The sequence below is a fragment of the Loxodonta africana genome, chromosome 12 (assembly GCF_030014295.1).
Source record: "Loxodonta africana isolate mLoxAfr1 chromosome 12, mLoxAfr1.hap2, whole genome shotgun sequence".
Lineage (NCBI taxonomy): Eukaryota > Metazoa > Chordata > Mammalia > Proboscidea > Elephantidae > Loxodonta > Loxodonta africana.
This window is the reverse complement of record NC_087353.1, coordinates 43,112,986-43,129,943: the sequence shown is the minus strand read 5'-3', so window position 1 is coordinate 43,129,943 and position 16,958 is coordinate 43,112,986. Positions and strand designations below refer to the sequence as shown.

General features: G+C 38.6%; 1 protein-coding gene across 2 annotated transcripts in view; it reads right to left on the bottom strand.

The window, feature by feature from the left end:
* BABAM2 (BRISC and BRCA1 A complex member 2) overlaps nucleotides 1–16,958 on the bottom strand; it is a 682,281-nt gene that overhangs the window by 107,569 nt on the left and 557,754 nt on the right. The gene's annotated exons all lie outside the window — the stretch shown is intronic.

Below are 16,958 nucleotides of genomic sequence, written 5' to 3'. Positions count from 1 at the left end.
AAGCCAAGGAAAGAGTGAATGAACATAGACAAATACAGAAAGAATATTAAGAAATATGTGTGAACTTTAATCATTTAAAACAATAAAAAATCAGATTAAGAAACTCATCTTCTACTAGACTAACTAAATCCTGCCACTTCTCTCTGCATCCACTATAACAACTATGAAAAGTAACAGACCAATCAAATTCCTGCAATGGTGGACTGGAAATAATGGACAGAGTAAAATACAAAGAAAATGTTTTTTTTCTCTTTTCTTCTTTTAATTTCATTAGAAAATACAAGATTGTATAAAGCAATAATAGAAAAGGCTGTTTTGTGTTTACTTTATAACATATACAGATATATATGACAATAATAGCACAAATGAAGAGGAGGTAAGGGGCAAAGTTGTTATATTTTACCAGAATTAAGTCACTATTAATCTGAAGTAGGCTATGTTAAATTAGAGATGTATATTGTAATCCTTCAAACAACTAAGAAGCTAACTTAAAAAAAAGTACCTAAAAATTTTTGATTAACACAAAATATGTCATTAAAAGAGGGACAGAAGACCAACAATAATAAAATGGAATGAAACACACAGAAAACAAATATCAAAATGTCAAACCTAAATCAGAACACATCAATAATTACATTAAATGTCAATGGATTAAACAGTTCAATAAAAGGCAGAGACTGTTAACACATGGGTGCAAAAGAAAAACCCAACAATGTGCTATCTATAAGAGATACACTTTAGATTTAAAGACAGAAAAAAAAAAAAAAAGGTTGAGAGCAATGGATTAGAAAAAGATATACCATGCAAACATTAAACAGAAAAGATCTGGAATGGCTATATTAATAATAGATAAAATAGACTTTAAGACAAGAAATATTACTAGAGACAGAGGGATATTTCATAATGATGAAAGAGTTAATACATCAGGAAGCTACAACAAGATAAATGTATATGCACCTAACAACAAAACTGATGGACTTGAAAGGAGAAACAGATGATTCAATGATTACAGTTGGAGATTTCAATATCCTTCTCAGTAATTGATAGGAAAACAACAGAAAATCAGTAAGTATATAGAAGACATGAATAACACTGTCAAGCAACTTGATTTAACTGACATTTGTAGAACAATGCACCCAACAACAGCATAATACACATTCTCTTCAAGTACACATGGAACATCTTCCAGGATAGACCATATGTTAGGCCATGAAGCAAGTTACAATTAATTTAAAAGAGCTGAATCATACATCTATGTTCCTTGACCATAATGGAATTAAATTAGAAATCAACAACAGAAATAAAAGTGGAAAATCCCAAATATTTTGAAATTAACACATTTCTAAACAACCTGTGGGCAAAAGAAAAAGGTAACAAGAGAAATGAAAAAATATCTTGAGCGGAATGAAAATTAAAACTCAGCATAACAAAATTTTATGTAAAAAAATTTTTTTTTATATAGCTAAAGCAGTATTTATAGGGAAATTTATAGTTTTAGATGCTTATGTTAAAAAGGGAGATATAAAATCAATAATCTAAGGTTCCACCTTAGAAAGTTAGAAAAAAAAGAGGAAATCAACCCAAAGTAAGTAAAAAAGAAAAGCAAGTAGAAAGGAAAAAATAATAAAAATCAGAATGGGAATCAATGAAATAAAAAACAAGCACCCTAGAGAAAACCAATGAAACCGAAAGTTGGTTCTTTGGTAAGAGCGATAAAATTGATCTAAGGAAAAAAAAGAGAGAACACATACACACAGAGGTCAGGAATAATGGGGGTGGGGGGGAGGTCACTACAGATTCTAAAGAAATTAAAAGGACTATAAAAGACTATTACAAACAATGACTAAAGAATGACTAAAATAAAAAAGTTTGGCTATACCAAGTATTAATGATTATGTAGAGATGCATTAATGGTGATGATGATGTAGAGAAACTGGAACCTTCATACATTGCTGGTGAGAATGTAAAATGACAGTCATTTTGGAAAACAGTTTACAAGTTTCTTAAAAAGTTAAACATATACTACTACACAGCCCAGCACTTCTAATCCTAAGCATCTATCCAAGACAAATGAAAAAAAAAAAAAAAATGCATGTACAGATTTGTATATGACTGTTCAGAGCAGCATTATTCATAATAGCCCAAAACTGAAAACAATCCAAATACCTGTCAGCTGGCGAATGGATAAACAAAATGTGGCATATCCATGTAATAAAAATAAAAATAATTTTAAAAACTGTAGAAAGGAATGAAATACTGATATACTCAACACTGTAAATGAACTTTGAATACATTATGCTATGTGAGAGAAGCCAGAAACAAAAGACTACATGTTGTATGATTACATTTATATGAAATTTCTAGGAAGTGCAAACCTCTAGGAAAAAAAAAAATTTTTTTTTTTTTTTTTTGTTTTTGAGGCAGAAAGAAAATCAGCAATTGGGGCTGATGGTGGGAATAAGGACTGATTGCAAATGAGGACAAGGAAACCTCTTGGGGTGATGAAAATGTTCTAAAGCTGGACTGGGGTAATGACTGCACAAATGTATAAGTTTACTAAACAATCACTGAACTGTATACTTACAGTGAATGCCTTTTATGACATGTAAATTATAAAATTATATTTCAATAAAGCTGTTAAACATACAAACACGCACATACACCTCAGATAAGAATCTAGAAAGTTCAGTGGCACAGTAGTTAGTACCCATTCCAGGTTCAAGCAAATTAGGCAACGGCCAAAATTGAAGAAAAGGGAATGGTCCACATAAGAAAAGAAACCAAAAACTGGGAAATAGGGTACTGGAGACCAATGGAAAGAGTAGAGTGGGGTTTAACCTGGGGGTCCAATGGGTCCCTAAGGAGTTTCTGAGATATCTTTGAACTTGAAGTTATCTGTAAAATGTGTGTTTATAGCTATATGCCAGAGATTTCTAGTTGCCACTCACATTTAAATCTCCCCACCTTCTGGGACCTGAGCTACCTGTGGCCATGTGATGACATTCTGACTAACGAGAGGTAAGCAGAAGTGTGACGTGGATCTCCATAAAGGATGGACTTAGCTGGGAGGAAGGTCCTTTTATCCTTCCCATTACCTTTTTCCCCAACTATGGCTGCAGCAGCCATCCTAGACCAGGAGGGATACAGGTTGGAAGCTATGCCTTAGACAGCAGAGTGGAAAACCAGGGTATGCTTGGTCCCCCAAGACAGTGGTGACACTTTACAAGCCCCAAAATGATTTCTCAGACTTCTTACATGTGAGAGAAATAAATTTCTATCTTGCTTAGGCCACTGAAAATTTGGGTTTTCTGTTATATGTAGCCAAACCTAATACTAACAGAGAGAAGGCATATGTGCATTTTCTGTGGAAAGGTCCAGTTTTCATCAGATTATTGGGGGGGGGTGCACTGTGAGCAGGGGAAGGGACTGATCTCTGCACCTCCACTTTTCCCTGTCCAATCCATTCTGCACAGCGCCAGCAATACTAATGACAACATTTAAATATCACTTTACAATTAACAAAGCACTTTTACACATAATCTCATATGATTTCTACAACTCATTTGTGAAGATACTTCCTGTTTACAGAAGGGGAAACTTTATCTCAAAGAGTGAATTACTTGCCCACAGGGATACTGAAACTAGTAGCAGGTTCTGGTTTTTGTATTATATCATGGGTCTACCTCTCTCAAACAGTAATTGCACCATATAATTTTCCTGCTTAATATCCTTAGATGGTTCCCACAGCCCACAGACAAAACCTAAATTCTTCACTCTGACATTTGAAACCGACTATAATCTGGCCCTGCCATACTGACCCAACATTATTTCTCCAATATCCATCTACCTTACCACCTGAAACAGGTAGGGTCATCCCTACCTCTCTGTCTCATAGCTCATACTGACCTCACTGAGACCACTTTTCCTGTCCAAATCCTTCCTGTATTTCGAGTCTCAGCTCAGTCCTTGCCACCTCCATGGTGCCTTCTCAACTACTCAACTTATAACGATCTCTCCAGTTGTCTGAACTCCAGTAGTACGAATGGCTCTAGCACTTAGCACATTAAGTGGACACGACGAAGGATTCTGCTTCTCCAAGTTATCACCATCTTTTCAATCCTACCTTCTCCACTGGATCATTCCCATCAGTGTACAAACTATGCTGTATTATTTCTCTTTGTGAAAGCAAACAAAGGGGGGACCAAGATGGCAGAGTAGTCAGGTGCTTCTGGTGATCCCTCTTATAACAAAGACCCGAAAAAGCAAGTGAAATGATAATATATATGACAAATTAGGAGCTCTGAACATCAAAGGCAAAGTTAGGAAATTGGACTCAGTGGAAGGGGGAGGGAGAGACGTTTCAGAAGCAGTGAGGAGTTGCCAGACCTGATTCGGCAGGAACCAGAGCCCCTCAGGCATGATCCCCTGGCACAACTGTAACAGGGCCGGCGGTGTTTGGAACATCAGTTCCTCAGGGAAAGACAGCGAGCTGCACCGGTCTACTCACGCCTCCGGAATCAGAGAACAGTGCTTTCAGCAAAAGCTAAGTACTTGTGTCTAATTTACCACACCCCCAGCCTCCAAGCAGGCTTCAGTGGTGGTTGAATTCCCTGGACCTAAGATTGGTCATGCTGTGTGCCCTGAGCCATTCTCCCAGCTTTAGAGAAGGAATAAGTTAATAACTGGGGGAAAAGATAATCTGTTGGCTCCCCTAAGCTAGGAACTCAGGGCAGAAGCAGCTCCTGTCCAGGCACAAATGGTCCATTGACTATGAATGCCTTTCACCCCTGCATGGACCTGTATGGGCCCATTTCAGGAGCTTAAGACCTTGTTGGAAGACTGCAATGTTGTATGTGCCTGAGATCTGACTTTAACCGTTTCAGCTATGCACTGAAAAGGCAGGTTTTTGACATTTGACACCATTGTGCCTATTAAACAGGGTCCTCACCTACCCACATCAGTGGTCTGAGGACTGGTGGCTCCACCTATGCCACCTAGCCATCTGTGACAGGGGTCCAAGGATAATTGGTACCTCCCAGTCCTTACAACCAAAAGCATTGAGTGCCCATGGCCCGGCTGCAGAAGGCACCCACCTGTGCGCTCTAGGGAATGGGGATGCACTTTCCTCACAGACACTCGGGGGATGGCCCTCAGCCCCCTGCCTTGCTCAGGGTGTGACCTGTTGCAACCAGATACCTGTGCCTACACCAATCACTCCTGCCCCTCTAAGACTGTAGGACAGAGCCTGTACCACACATTTGGTGACTGACTACCTGGATACCTGAGCTGAATACATAGAAGAAAAATTAATGGACTCCTGGGCTCATATACCTGGTAACAGCTCTGGCCATCTGGTGACAGGATGTTAGAGCTTCAAAGGTGCAAATAATTAAGCTAGCTTTCTCAAGCAGCCTATTTGGGCATATCGAAGCAAAACAAAGCAAGAAGCTAGGATACTATAAGCACACATAAAACAAATTAATACAATAACTTATAGATGACTTAGAGACAACAGTCAATATCAAATCACATAAAGAAGCAGACCATGATCATTTCAAAAGAAAGAATCAAGGGATCTTCTGAATGAAGAGGTATTCCTGGAATTACCAGAGGCAGAATACAAAACATTAATTTACAGAATTCTTCAAGAGATCAGGAAGAAAATCAGGCAAAATGCAGAATGAGACAAGGAACACACAGATAAAGCAGTCCAGGAAACTAAGAAGCTTATTCAAGAGTATAGTAAAAAATTTAATAGGCTGCAAGAACCCATAGAGACTACAGTCAGAAATTCAGAAGATGAACAATAAAAATATAGAATTGGACAACTAAACAGAAAGTCAGAGGAGCAACACTGAGGAAATGGAAGGCAGAGTTACTGAGATTGAAGATAAAACACTTGGCACCAAAATATTTGAAGAAAAATCGGATAAAAGAATTAAAAAAAAATGAAGAAACTCTAACAATCATATGGGGCTCTATCAAGAGAAATAACTTATGAGTGATTGGAGTACCAGAACAGGAAGGGATAACAGAAAATACAGAGAGATTGCTGAATATTTGTTGGCAGAAAACTTCCCTGCTATCATGAAAGATGCGAAGAAATCTATCCAAGATGCTCATCGAGCCCCACATAAGGTACATCCCAAAAGAAAGTCACCACCAAGACATATTATAATCAAACTTTCCAAAACCAAAGATAACGAGAGAATTTTAAGAGCGGCTAGGGATAAACGAAAAGTCACCTACAAAGGAGAGTCAATAAGAATAAGCTTGAACTACTCAGCAGAAACCATGCAGCAAGGAGGCAATGGGATGCTATATATAAGGCACTGAAGGAAAAAAAATTCCCAGTCAAGAATCATATATCCAGCAAAACTGTCTCTTGAATATGAAGGCAAAATTAGGATACTACCAGACAAACATAAAGTTAGGGAATTTGCAAAAACCAAACCAAAACGACAAGATATACTAAAGGGAGTCATCTGGTTAGAAAATCAATAACATCAGATATTAACCCAAGACTAGAACACAGGAGAGAGCAACCAGGTATCAACTCAGATAGGGAAATAACAACAACAAAAAAAATCACGACCAAAAAAACACTCAAAACAGGGAAACAGCGATGTCATAATGTAAAAGATGACAACGTTAAATCAATAGAGACTAAAAATGTAGTCACAGATCTTTCATGTGGAGAGGCAGACAAGGCAACGTGAAGAAAAATATATTTGGTTTAAAACTTAGAAAACTAGGGGTAAATACTAAGGCAAAGGAGACTGATAATCCTACACATTGAAATAAAATACAAGGAAAACAAAGACTCAGCAAAAACAAAACCAACGACAATAAAAAAGAGGAAAAGACAATATGTAAAGAAAAACTACTCAGCACAAAAAATTAAGTGGGAAAAAGAAGCTGTCGACAACACACAAAAGAAGACATCAAAATGGCAGCACTAAACTCATAACTATCTATAATTATGTTGAATGTAAATGAAATAAATGCACCAATAAAGAGACAGAGAGTGGCAGAATGAATAAAAAAAAAAAAGATCAGTCTATATGCTGCCTACAATAGAAAGAACTTAGACTTAAAGACACAAAAAAAACTAAAGCTCAAAGGATGGAAAAAATATATTAAGCAAACAACAATCAAAAAAGAGCAGGAGTGGTAATATTAATTTCTAACAAAATAGACTTTAAAGTTAAACCCACCACAAAGGATAAGGAAGAACACTATATAATGATTAAAAGGGCAATATAGCTGCAGGATATAACCATATCAAATATTTACGCACCCAACAAGAGGGTTTCAAGACACATAAAACAAACTCTAACAGCATTGAGAAGTGAGACAGACAGCTCCACAATTATAGTAGGAGACTTCAACACACCACTTTCGGTGAAAGACAGGACAACCAGAAAGAAGCTCGATAAAGACATAGAAGATCTAAATGCCACAATTAACCATCCTGACTTCATACACATATACAGACCACTCCACCCAAGGGCAGCCAAGTATACATTCTTTTTCAATGCACATGAAACATTTTCAAGAATAAGCCACGTATTAGGTCAGAAAGCAGGCCTTAATAAAATCCAAAACATCAAAACATTACAAAGCATCTTGTCTGTCCATAAAGCCATGAAAGCAGAAATCAATAATAAAAAAAGCAGGGAAAAGATATCAAACACATAGAAACTAAACACCTTGTTCAAAAACAACTGGGTTATAGAAGAAATTAAGGATGTAATAAAGAAATTCATAGAATCCAATGAGAATGAAAACACTTCCTATCAGAACCTTTGGGATACAGTTAAAGCAGTGCTCAAAAGTCAATCTGTATCAATAAATCACACATCCAAAAAGAAGAAAGGGCCATAATCAAAGCATTATCTCTATAACTTGATCAAATAGAGAGCAATAAAAGAAGCCCTCAGGCACCAGAAGAAAACAAATAATAAAAATTAGAGCATAATTAAATGAAATAGAGCACAGAAAAACAACTGAAAGAGTTAACAAGACCAATTAACAAAATTGATAAGCCACTGGCCAAACTGACAAAAGAAAAACAGGAGAGGAAGCAAATAACCTGGATAAGAGATGAGATAGGTGATATCACAACAGACACAACTAAAATTAAAAGAATCATATCAGATTGTCATGAAAAATTGTACTGTAACAAATTTGAAAACCTAGAAGAAATGGACAAATTTCTAGAAACACACTACCTACCTAAACTAACACAAACAGAGGTAGAACAACTAAATAAACCCATAATAAAACAAGAAACCGAAAAGGTAATTGAAAAACTCCCAACAACAAAAAAGCCCTGGCCCTGACAGCTTCACTGGAGAACTCTACCAAACTTTCAGAGAAGAGTTAACACCACTACTACTAAAGGTATTTCAGAGCATAGAAAAGGATGGAATACTTCCAAACTCATTCTATGAAGCCAGCATATCCTTGATACTAAAAACAGGAAAAGACACCACAAAAAAACAAAGTAACGGGCCTATATCACTCATGAACGTAGATGCAAAAACTCTCAACAAAATTCTGGCCAACAGAATTCAACAACACATCAAAAACATAGTTCTCCATGACCAAGTGGGATTCATACCAGGTATGCAGGGATGGTTCAACATTAGAAAAACTATCAGTGTAATCCATCATATAAATAAAACAAAAGACAAGAACCACATGACCTTATCAATAGATGCAGAAAAGGCATTTGACAAAGTCCAACACCTATTCATGAAAGAAACTCTCAGGAAAATAGGAGCAGAAGGGAAATTCCTCAACATAATAAAGGGCATTTATACAAAGCCAACACCAACAGCATCCTAAATGGAGACAGTCTGAAAGCATTCCCCTTGAGAATGGGAACCAGACGTGGATGCCCTTCATCACCACTCGTATTCAACATTGTGCTAGAGGTCCTAGTCAGAACAATTAGGCTAGACAAAGAAATAAAGGGCATCCAAATTGGTAATGAAGAAGTAAAAATATTTCTATTTGCAGATGACATGATCTTATACACGGAAAACCCTAAAGGAATCCTCAAGAAAACTTCTAAAACTAATAGAAGAGTTCAGCAGAGTATCAGGATACAAGATAAACATATGAAAATCAGTTGGATTCCTCTACACCAACAAAAAGAACATCAAAGAGGAAATCACCAAATCAATACCATTTACAGTAGCCCCCAAGAAGATAAAATACTTAGGAATAATCTTACCAGAGATGTAAAAGACCTACACAAAGAAAACTAGAGGACACTACTGCAAGACCAAAAAAGACCCACATAAGTGGAAAAACATACCTTGCTCATGTATAGGTAGACTGTACACTGTAAAAATGTCTATTCTACCAAAAGCGATCTATAGATACAATGCAATTCTGATCCAAATTCCAATGACTTTTCTTAATGAGATGGAGAAACAAATCACCAACTTCATATGGAAGGGAAAGAGGCCCTGGACAAGTAAAGCATTACTGAAAAAGAAGAACAAAGTGGGAAGCCTCACACTACCTGATTTTCCAAACTATTATACTGCCACAGTAGTCAAAACAGCCTGGTACTGATACCACAACAGATACATAGACCAATGGAACAGAATTGAGAATCCAGACATAAATCCATCCACATATGAGCAGCTGATATTTGAAAAAGGCCCAAAGTCTGTTAAATGGGGGAAAAGACAGTCTCTTTAACAAGTGGTATTGGCATAACTGGATATCCATCTACAAAAAAATGAAACAAGACCCATACCTCACACCATGCACAAAAAGTAACTCAAAATGGATCAAAGACCTAAATATAAAATCTAAAACAATGAAGATCATGGAAGAAAAAGTAGGGACAACACTAGAAGCCCTAATACATGGCATAAAAAGTATATAAAACATTACTAACAATGAACAAAGAAAAGAAACTAGATAACTGAGAGCTCCTAAAAATCAAACACTTATTCTCAAAGACTTCGCCGAAAGCATAAAACGATTACCTACAGAAAAGGAAAAAATTTTTAGCTACGACAATTCCAATCAGCGCCTGATCTCTAAAATCTATATGACACGACAAAAACTCAATACCAAAAAGACAAATAACCCAATTAAAAAATGGGGAAAGGATATGAACAGGTACTTCACCAAAGAAGACATTCGGGCAGCTAATAGATACATGAGGAAATTCTCTTGATCATTAGCCATTAGAAAAATAGAAATCAAAACTACAATGAGATACCATCTCACTCCAAGAAGGCTGTCATTAATCAATAAAAAAAAAAAAAAACACACACACACAAAATAATAAATGTTGGAGAGGTTGTAGAGGGTCTGGAATACTTATACACTGCTGGTGGGAATGTAAAATGGTACAACCACTTTGGAAATCGATTTGGCGCTTCCTTAAAAAGCTAGAAATAGAACTACCAAACGATCTAGCAATCCCACTTCTCTGAATATATCCTAGAGAAATAAGAGCCTTCGCACAAACAGAAATATGCCCACCCATGTTCATTGCAGCACTGTTTACAATAGCAGAAAGATGGAAGCAACCAAGGTGCCCATCAACAGATGAATGGATAAATAAATTATGGTATATTCACACAATGCAATACTACGCATCGATGAAGAACAATGATGGATCTGTGAAATATTTCATGACATGGAGGAATCTGGAAGGCATTATGCTGAGTGAAATTAGTCAGTTGCAAAAGGACAAATATTGTATGAGACCAGTATTATAAGAACTCAAGAAACAGTTTAAACACAGAAGAAAATATTCTTTGATGGTTACGAGGGTGGGGAAGGAGGAAGAGGAGTATTAACTAATTAAATAGTAGACAAGAATTATTTTAGGTGAAGAGAAAGACAACACAATACAGGAGAGGTCAGCACAACTGGACTAAACCAAAGGCAAAGAAATTTCCAGAATACAACTGAACGTTTCGAAGGCCAGAGTAGCAGGGGTAGGAGTCTGGGGACCATGGTTTCAGGGGACATCTAGGTCAACTGGCATAACGATGTATATTAATAAAACGTTCCACATTCCACTTTGGTGAGTGGCGTCTGGGGTCTTTAACACTAGCAAGCGGCCATCTAAGGTGCATCAATTGGTCTCATCCCACCTGGGGCAAAGGAAAATGAAGAACACCAAAGAGACAAGGTAATTATGAGCCCAAGAGACAGAAAGGGCTACATAAATCAGAGACTACATCAGCCTGAGACCTGAAGGACTAGATGGTGCCTGGCTTCAACCAATGATTGCCCTGACCGGGAACACAACAGAGAACCCCTGAGGGAGCAGGAGAGCACTGGGATGCAGACCTCAAATTCTTGTAAAAAGACCAGACTTAATGGTCTGAGACTGGAGGGCCCCCAGAGGTCATGGTGACTGGACCTTCTGTTAGCCCAAGACTGGAACTATTCCCAAAGCCAACTCTTCAGACAGGGATTCGACCGGAGTATAAAAGAGAAAATGATACTGGTAAGGAGCGAGTTTCTTGGCTCAAGTAGACACATGAGACTATGTGGGCAGCTCCTGTCTGGAGGGGAGATGAGAAGGCAGATGTGGACAGGAGGTGGCTGAACAGACATGGGGAATACAGGGTGGAAAGGAGGAATGTGGTGTCTCATTAGGGGGAGAGCAACTATGAGTACATAGCAAGGCGTATTTAAGTTTTTGTATGAGAGACTGGCTTGATTTGTAAACTTTCACTTAAAGCACACTTAAAAAAAACAAAACCAAACTTTGAAAAATCAAAACCAAAAAAAATCCTTGAATAATTTCTCTAACATATTACATATTTGTTAATGGTCTCTTTTCCCTCAACTAAAATGTAAACCCTTTAAAGGCATGTACTTTTGTTCACGGCTATATCCTCAGCACTTTGAACAGTGCCTGGTATATGGTAGGTACTCAATCTCCTTTTAGCTACGGCCCTATTTTCACCTCCCTTTCACATCCAAACTTATAGAAAAAGTCATCTTTACATGCTGTCTCCATTTTCACATCCCCATTCACATTTTCCTTTTCTATAAATATATATATGTATATATAAATTTCTATTCACTCGAACTCATTCCCATCTGGCTTCTCCATTCATCACCCTATTGATACTAATTTTGTCAAGACCCCAAAGTCTTCCTGAGATACTCTCCTTTCTCAGCTTCTGTGATAGTATAGTCTCCCTATTTTCCTCCTCAACTCTATTTGCTCCTGCCCAGCATCCTTTGCCAGTTCCTCCTCTGCCAGACTTACAGATGTTGAAGTTCCCCTGAGCTCAGTGCAGGTTGGAGATCCAAACTAGGGGTACATAAATCAGGGTATTTATTCCCTCCCCTCACCCCCCAGTGCCTTTCCTGCAGGGCTACAGGTTGGCAGTGGCTACATTCCTCTACCAAAGTCCCTCCCAGCTCCTGTCAGGTAGTCCTCCCCTACAGCTATAGCTATAGTGCTAGCTCTTTCTAGCTTCTGGTAATCATGCCCTCCTCTTGCTCACGCAGGCCTAGGGCCGGTAATAACTCCCTGCTGCCGCTAATCATTCCTTTTGCTTTTCTTTAACCCTGTCTATTTTTTTTATACCTATCCATATATATATGTGGCGGGGGGGGGGGGGTGTGGGTGTGTGTATGTAGCCCTGATGGCACAGTGCTTAAAGTGCTCAGCTGCTAACCAAAAGGTCCATGGTTCAAAATCACCAGCCACTCCATAAGAGAAAGATGTGGCAGTTTACTTCTGTGAAGATTACAGCTTTGGAAACCCTATGGGGCATTTCTAGTCTGTCCTATAGGGTTTCCATGAGTTGAAGTTGACTCAATGGCAGTGGGTTAGTTTCATATATATATATACACACACACACACACACACATATGAAAGTGATATATATAATTACGTGATATATATAACTATGTGGAAACCCTGGTGGCGTAATGGTTAAGTGCTACGGCTGCTAACCAAAGTGTTGGCAGTATGAATCCGCCAGGCACTCCTTGGAAACTCTATGGGGCAGCTCTACTCTGTCCTATAGGGTCGCTATGAGTCGGAATCGACTCAACGGCACTGGGTTTTGGTTTTTATGTAACTAAATATATATATATGGAAATACACAACCACTATGAATAATTCTTAGTTGGCGGCCAGGAAACCTTCCCAGAAACAGCTTTCTGGATTGGAGCAAGTCCTGTTGCAGTTCCAACTCTTAAGACACGTTGATAATAGATGAAGGATGGAAGGAACTCATGGATGGAAAAGCTCCATGACTATAATCATGGCCATAGGCCTCACTCCTGAACAGGCAGAATGCCAGGATGCTGCAGTGCCTCCTGGGGGGCCCCAGAAATACGTACATACAAGGCTTTTCTCTAGGGCATGTATGCTTCTGCATATGCTTACAAGGCCTGAGGTCAGAGCTGTCTGCCTCAAAAGAGGGGTGCCTCTTTCCTCTAGCATCCCAAACACTCACAAGTGTTGCCAACACCTGTCCTATCCACAGTTGTCTTCCCATTTGGTATCCTGCTGAGTCTTCAACCTCCATGAAGTAGTGGAGCCACCCACAGAAGACTGGCTTCATATCCGGGAACTTTCTTCCTCCTTTTTCATATTCTTGATATATCAGAATAATTCCCCACAATGTTCTGTCATTGAGTCTCTATCACTCAATATTCACATCCTTATTTTCATGGAAATAAAAAAGGGAAAAAGTGTTCCCTTGGGTATTGAAACCACGCAAGCAGATGCTTCCAAAGGAAGGTAAGTGTCAAATGCTTAACTGCATGACTGAGTAAAACACACTGTCTACCAGCTTCACTCTGATGTAGCAGGCCCTACATTTTATCTAAGAAAGATGCAAAGGGCAGAAATAATTCATCTAAAAACAGGTTGTGAGTTAGTGATGGAGAAGGGAACTAATCCAAAGTTCCTTGATTCATAGACTAGGTCTTACTTGTAAGAAGAGCAGAGAGTGTGGACAATGATGCTGGAGACAAGGAACTAACACCCTGGGGAGGAAAGGAATAACAGCTTGAGGAAACACTTTGGAAAAAGTAAACTAAAGAAGTCCCAAGGTCCCCTGTAGCTGCTGATGAGTGCTTGGGGTTGGGGGGCGGGGGGGGGGAAGTTACATGTTTCTGAAGAAGGTAATTCAAAACTAAGTGAAAACATGACTTTGGGATTCAGTTTTGCATGTCTGACTTGGAAAAGCTAAGATAGGAAGGTGGGGAGGGAGTGTAAGAAATGCTAGATACATGATACCACGGAGAAAATATTCCATGGGGAATAGACTTTCAAAAGCAACAAGAATTACTATAACACTGAATGTACTGACAAGAGAGTTGGCAGGAGGTATCTGAGAAGTGAATGCTCTTTTATCTCTGAATATCACCCCACTCGACAATTTCCTCTTGCTGGCTACCACAAAAATAGTAATCTTTGAGTTACACTGGAAAACACAGGTTAGAACTGAATAATGCCAAGAAGGTATTTTTCTCCGATATTCGATATAACTTGACATTAACCCCAGGTAGAATCATGGCTAGGAGACCAAAATAAGTTTCAGGAAAGAGTTCAAATTTCATGTCACTTTGAGATGAAGTAACTGGCTGAAATATTCATCTAATTTAATACTTTTGTAAAATACATCACAATTGTCCTATGGATGGGGATGGCCACAGCAATTCTGTGAAGTATCTGACCATCACCACCACCAATTAAAGCAGAATGCAAGTTCCTTCTACTGAGCTGGGGTAGGGTACTTACACACGATAACTGTCTAGGATCATGGGAGACAAATCAAGGATGCAGTCAGGATCTAGGATTGAGGTATCAGACTAGGAACAGAAACACTGAGATCAGACAGTGGGTTAAGTGAATGTGGCAAATAGGAAGTGGGAACTCACAAAGGAATTAAGACTCAGAATGCAAAGCCAAAGCAGCAAAACGCAAGGTCAGAACCAAAAGTGGTAGCTGGAAGCACCAGGATTTGGCTCAAATTAGCAGGGCCACAGAAGATTGTGAGCAAAGAGGAGAGGGCTAGAAGGCCTTAACTGTGAGGCTTCCTCTTCTACCCGGCTCCAACTCACAGGTGAGGTCCACATGCCTATGTCTCCGCATGACCTGAAAACCAGATCCCCAGTGCATATATCAGGAAACTAAAGCAGAGGAGGCTTGTCCTAGTCATTTGAACCCGGCACATAAGTAGTCAGAGGCACACCCAGGATTTAAAATCTTTACCTCTCCAACCCTCTGTTTATTCATTTACGTAACTAATATGAAGTGATATGTTTGCATTTTTCAGATGCATTTGAAAAGATGGCCTGAATTTATGAATAGCTACCAAATAGGAGCTCAATACAAGGTCCTGCTTTACAAAATAGTAATAGTTAGGTAACACCTAAAGGGCAGGGAGGGCCAGCTCCTTAAAAGTATAGCCAACTCTCAATTATGTCTGTGTGGATTATACCATGGTAAAGTTTTAATTAGAGGCTTTCTTCCCTTTACCACTATGTACATTTTTGGGTTTTTTCCCCTCGTTATCTGTTGGTGTAAGACAAAGTAAGACAAACTAACTTAAACACTATTTTAGCCTAAGCAAATCCAAACAAAGAAAGTAAATCTGCTAGAGAAGAAAAGTCTCCCAAAGTCAGTATTTTTTGACCAAAGCTTCTCTTCCTAAACCAGTTTATTAAGGTACAGGATAGTTCTGACTGAGTGAAGTCGACCCAAATCCACTGCACTTACCTGACTTGAGCTGGGAAAGCTGGAACTCCTTTGACTTTGGCTTGAAGGCTAAACTACTAAAGAATAAAGGACTTAATTGACTTGCAACTTGAACCTGGCACCATGTCACTTCTTATACAACAAGGAGGTATAAACAAAAGAGACTAAATTATCCATCAAAAGAAAGTTGCACCAATGTTTATTTATTGATTAATAATACAACAAACATTTAAATACAACATAGAAGAGCGATGAAAGTGATGTGGAGAATACATCAAAACATTGTCCCACTTTAAGTTATGCATTATATATTATCAAAGTTGTAGACTTTTCATTTAATAAGGATGACAACCAAATGATCAAAGCAAGTAGGTTTTGAGTAGTCCTGAATGTTTTGAGACCTGATTCTGGAAAGAAGCTTTGAAACAGAAATCTGTCTAGGGTAGGCATCTTAGATATCTAGCGCTGCTATAACAGAAATACCACAAGTGGATTGCTTTATCAAAGAGAAATTTATTCTCTCACAGTCTAGGAAGTTAAAGTTCAAATTTGGGGTGCCAGCTCCAAGGGAAGGCTTTCTCTCTCTGTTGGCTCTAGGGAAAGGTCTTTGTCATCAATATTCCCTTGAGTCTAGGAGTTTCTCAGCTTAGGGACCCTGGGTCCAAATGACACACTCTTCTCCTGGTTCTTCTTTCTTGGTGGTATGAGTTCCCCTGTCTCTATCCTCGCTTCCCTCTTCTATATCTCAAAAGAGATTGACTCAAGATACAATCTAATTTTGTAGATTGAGTCCTGCCTCATTAATATAACTGCCTCTAATCCTGCCTCATTAACATCATAGAGGTTAGGATCCACAACACACGGGATGATCATATCAGATCAAAAAATGGCAGACAACCACACAATACTGAGAATTATGCCCTAGCCAAGTTGACACACATTTTTGGAGGACACAATTCAATCCATAACAGTAGGGTTTCTCAACTTTGGCACTACTGATATTTTGGACCAGATAATCCTGTGTTATGGGGGGCAGTCCCGTGCACTGAAGGATTAGCATTTTTCCTGGCCTGGACCGACTAGACGCCAGTAGCAACCCCCTATTTGTGACAATCAAAACACTCTCCAGGCACATTGCCAAATGGCTCTTGGAGGGCAAAATCATTCCCAGTTGAGAACTATCGGTCTAGAGATATTTTCTCTTTAAGACTACACACAAAAAATATACATA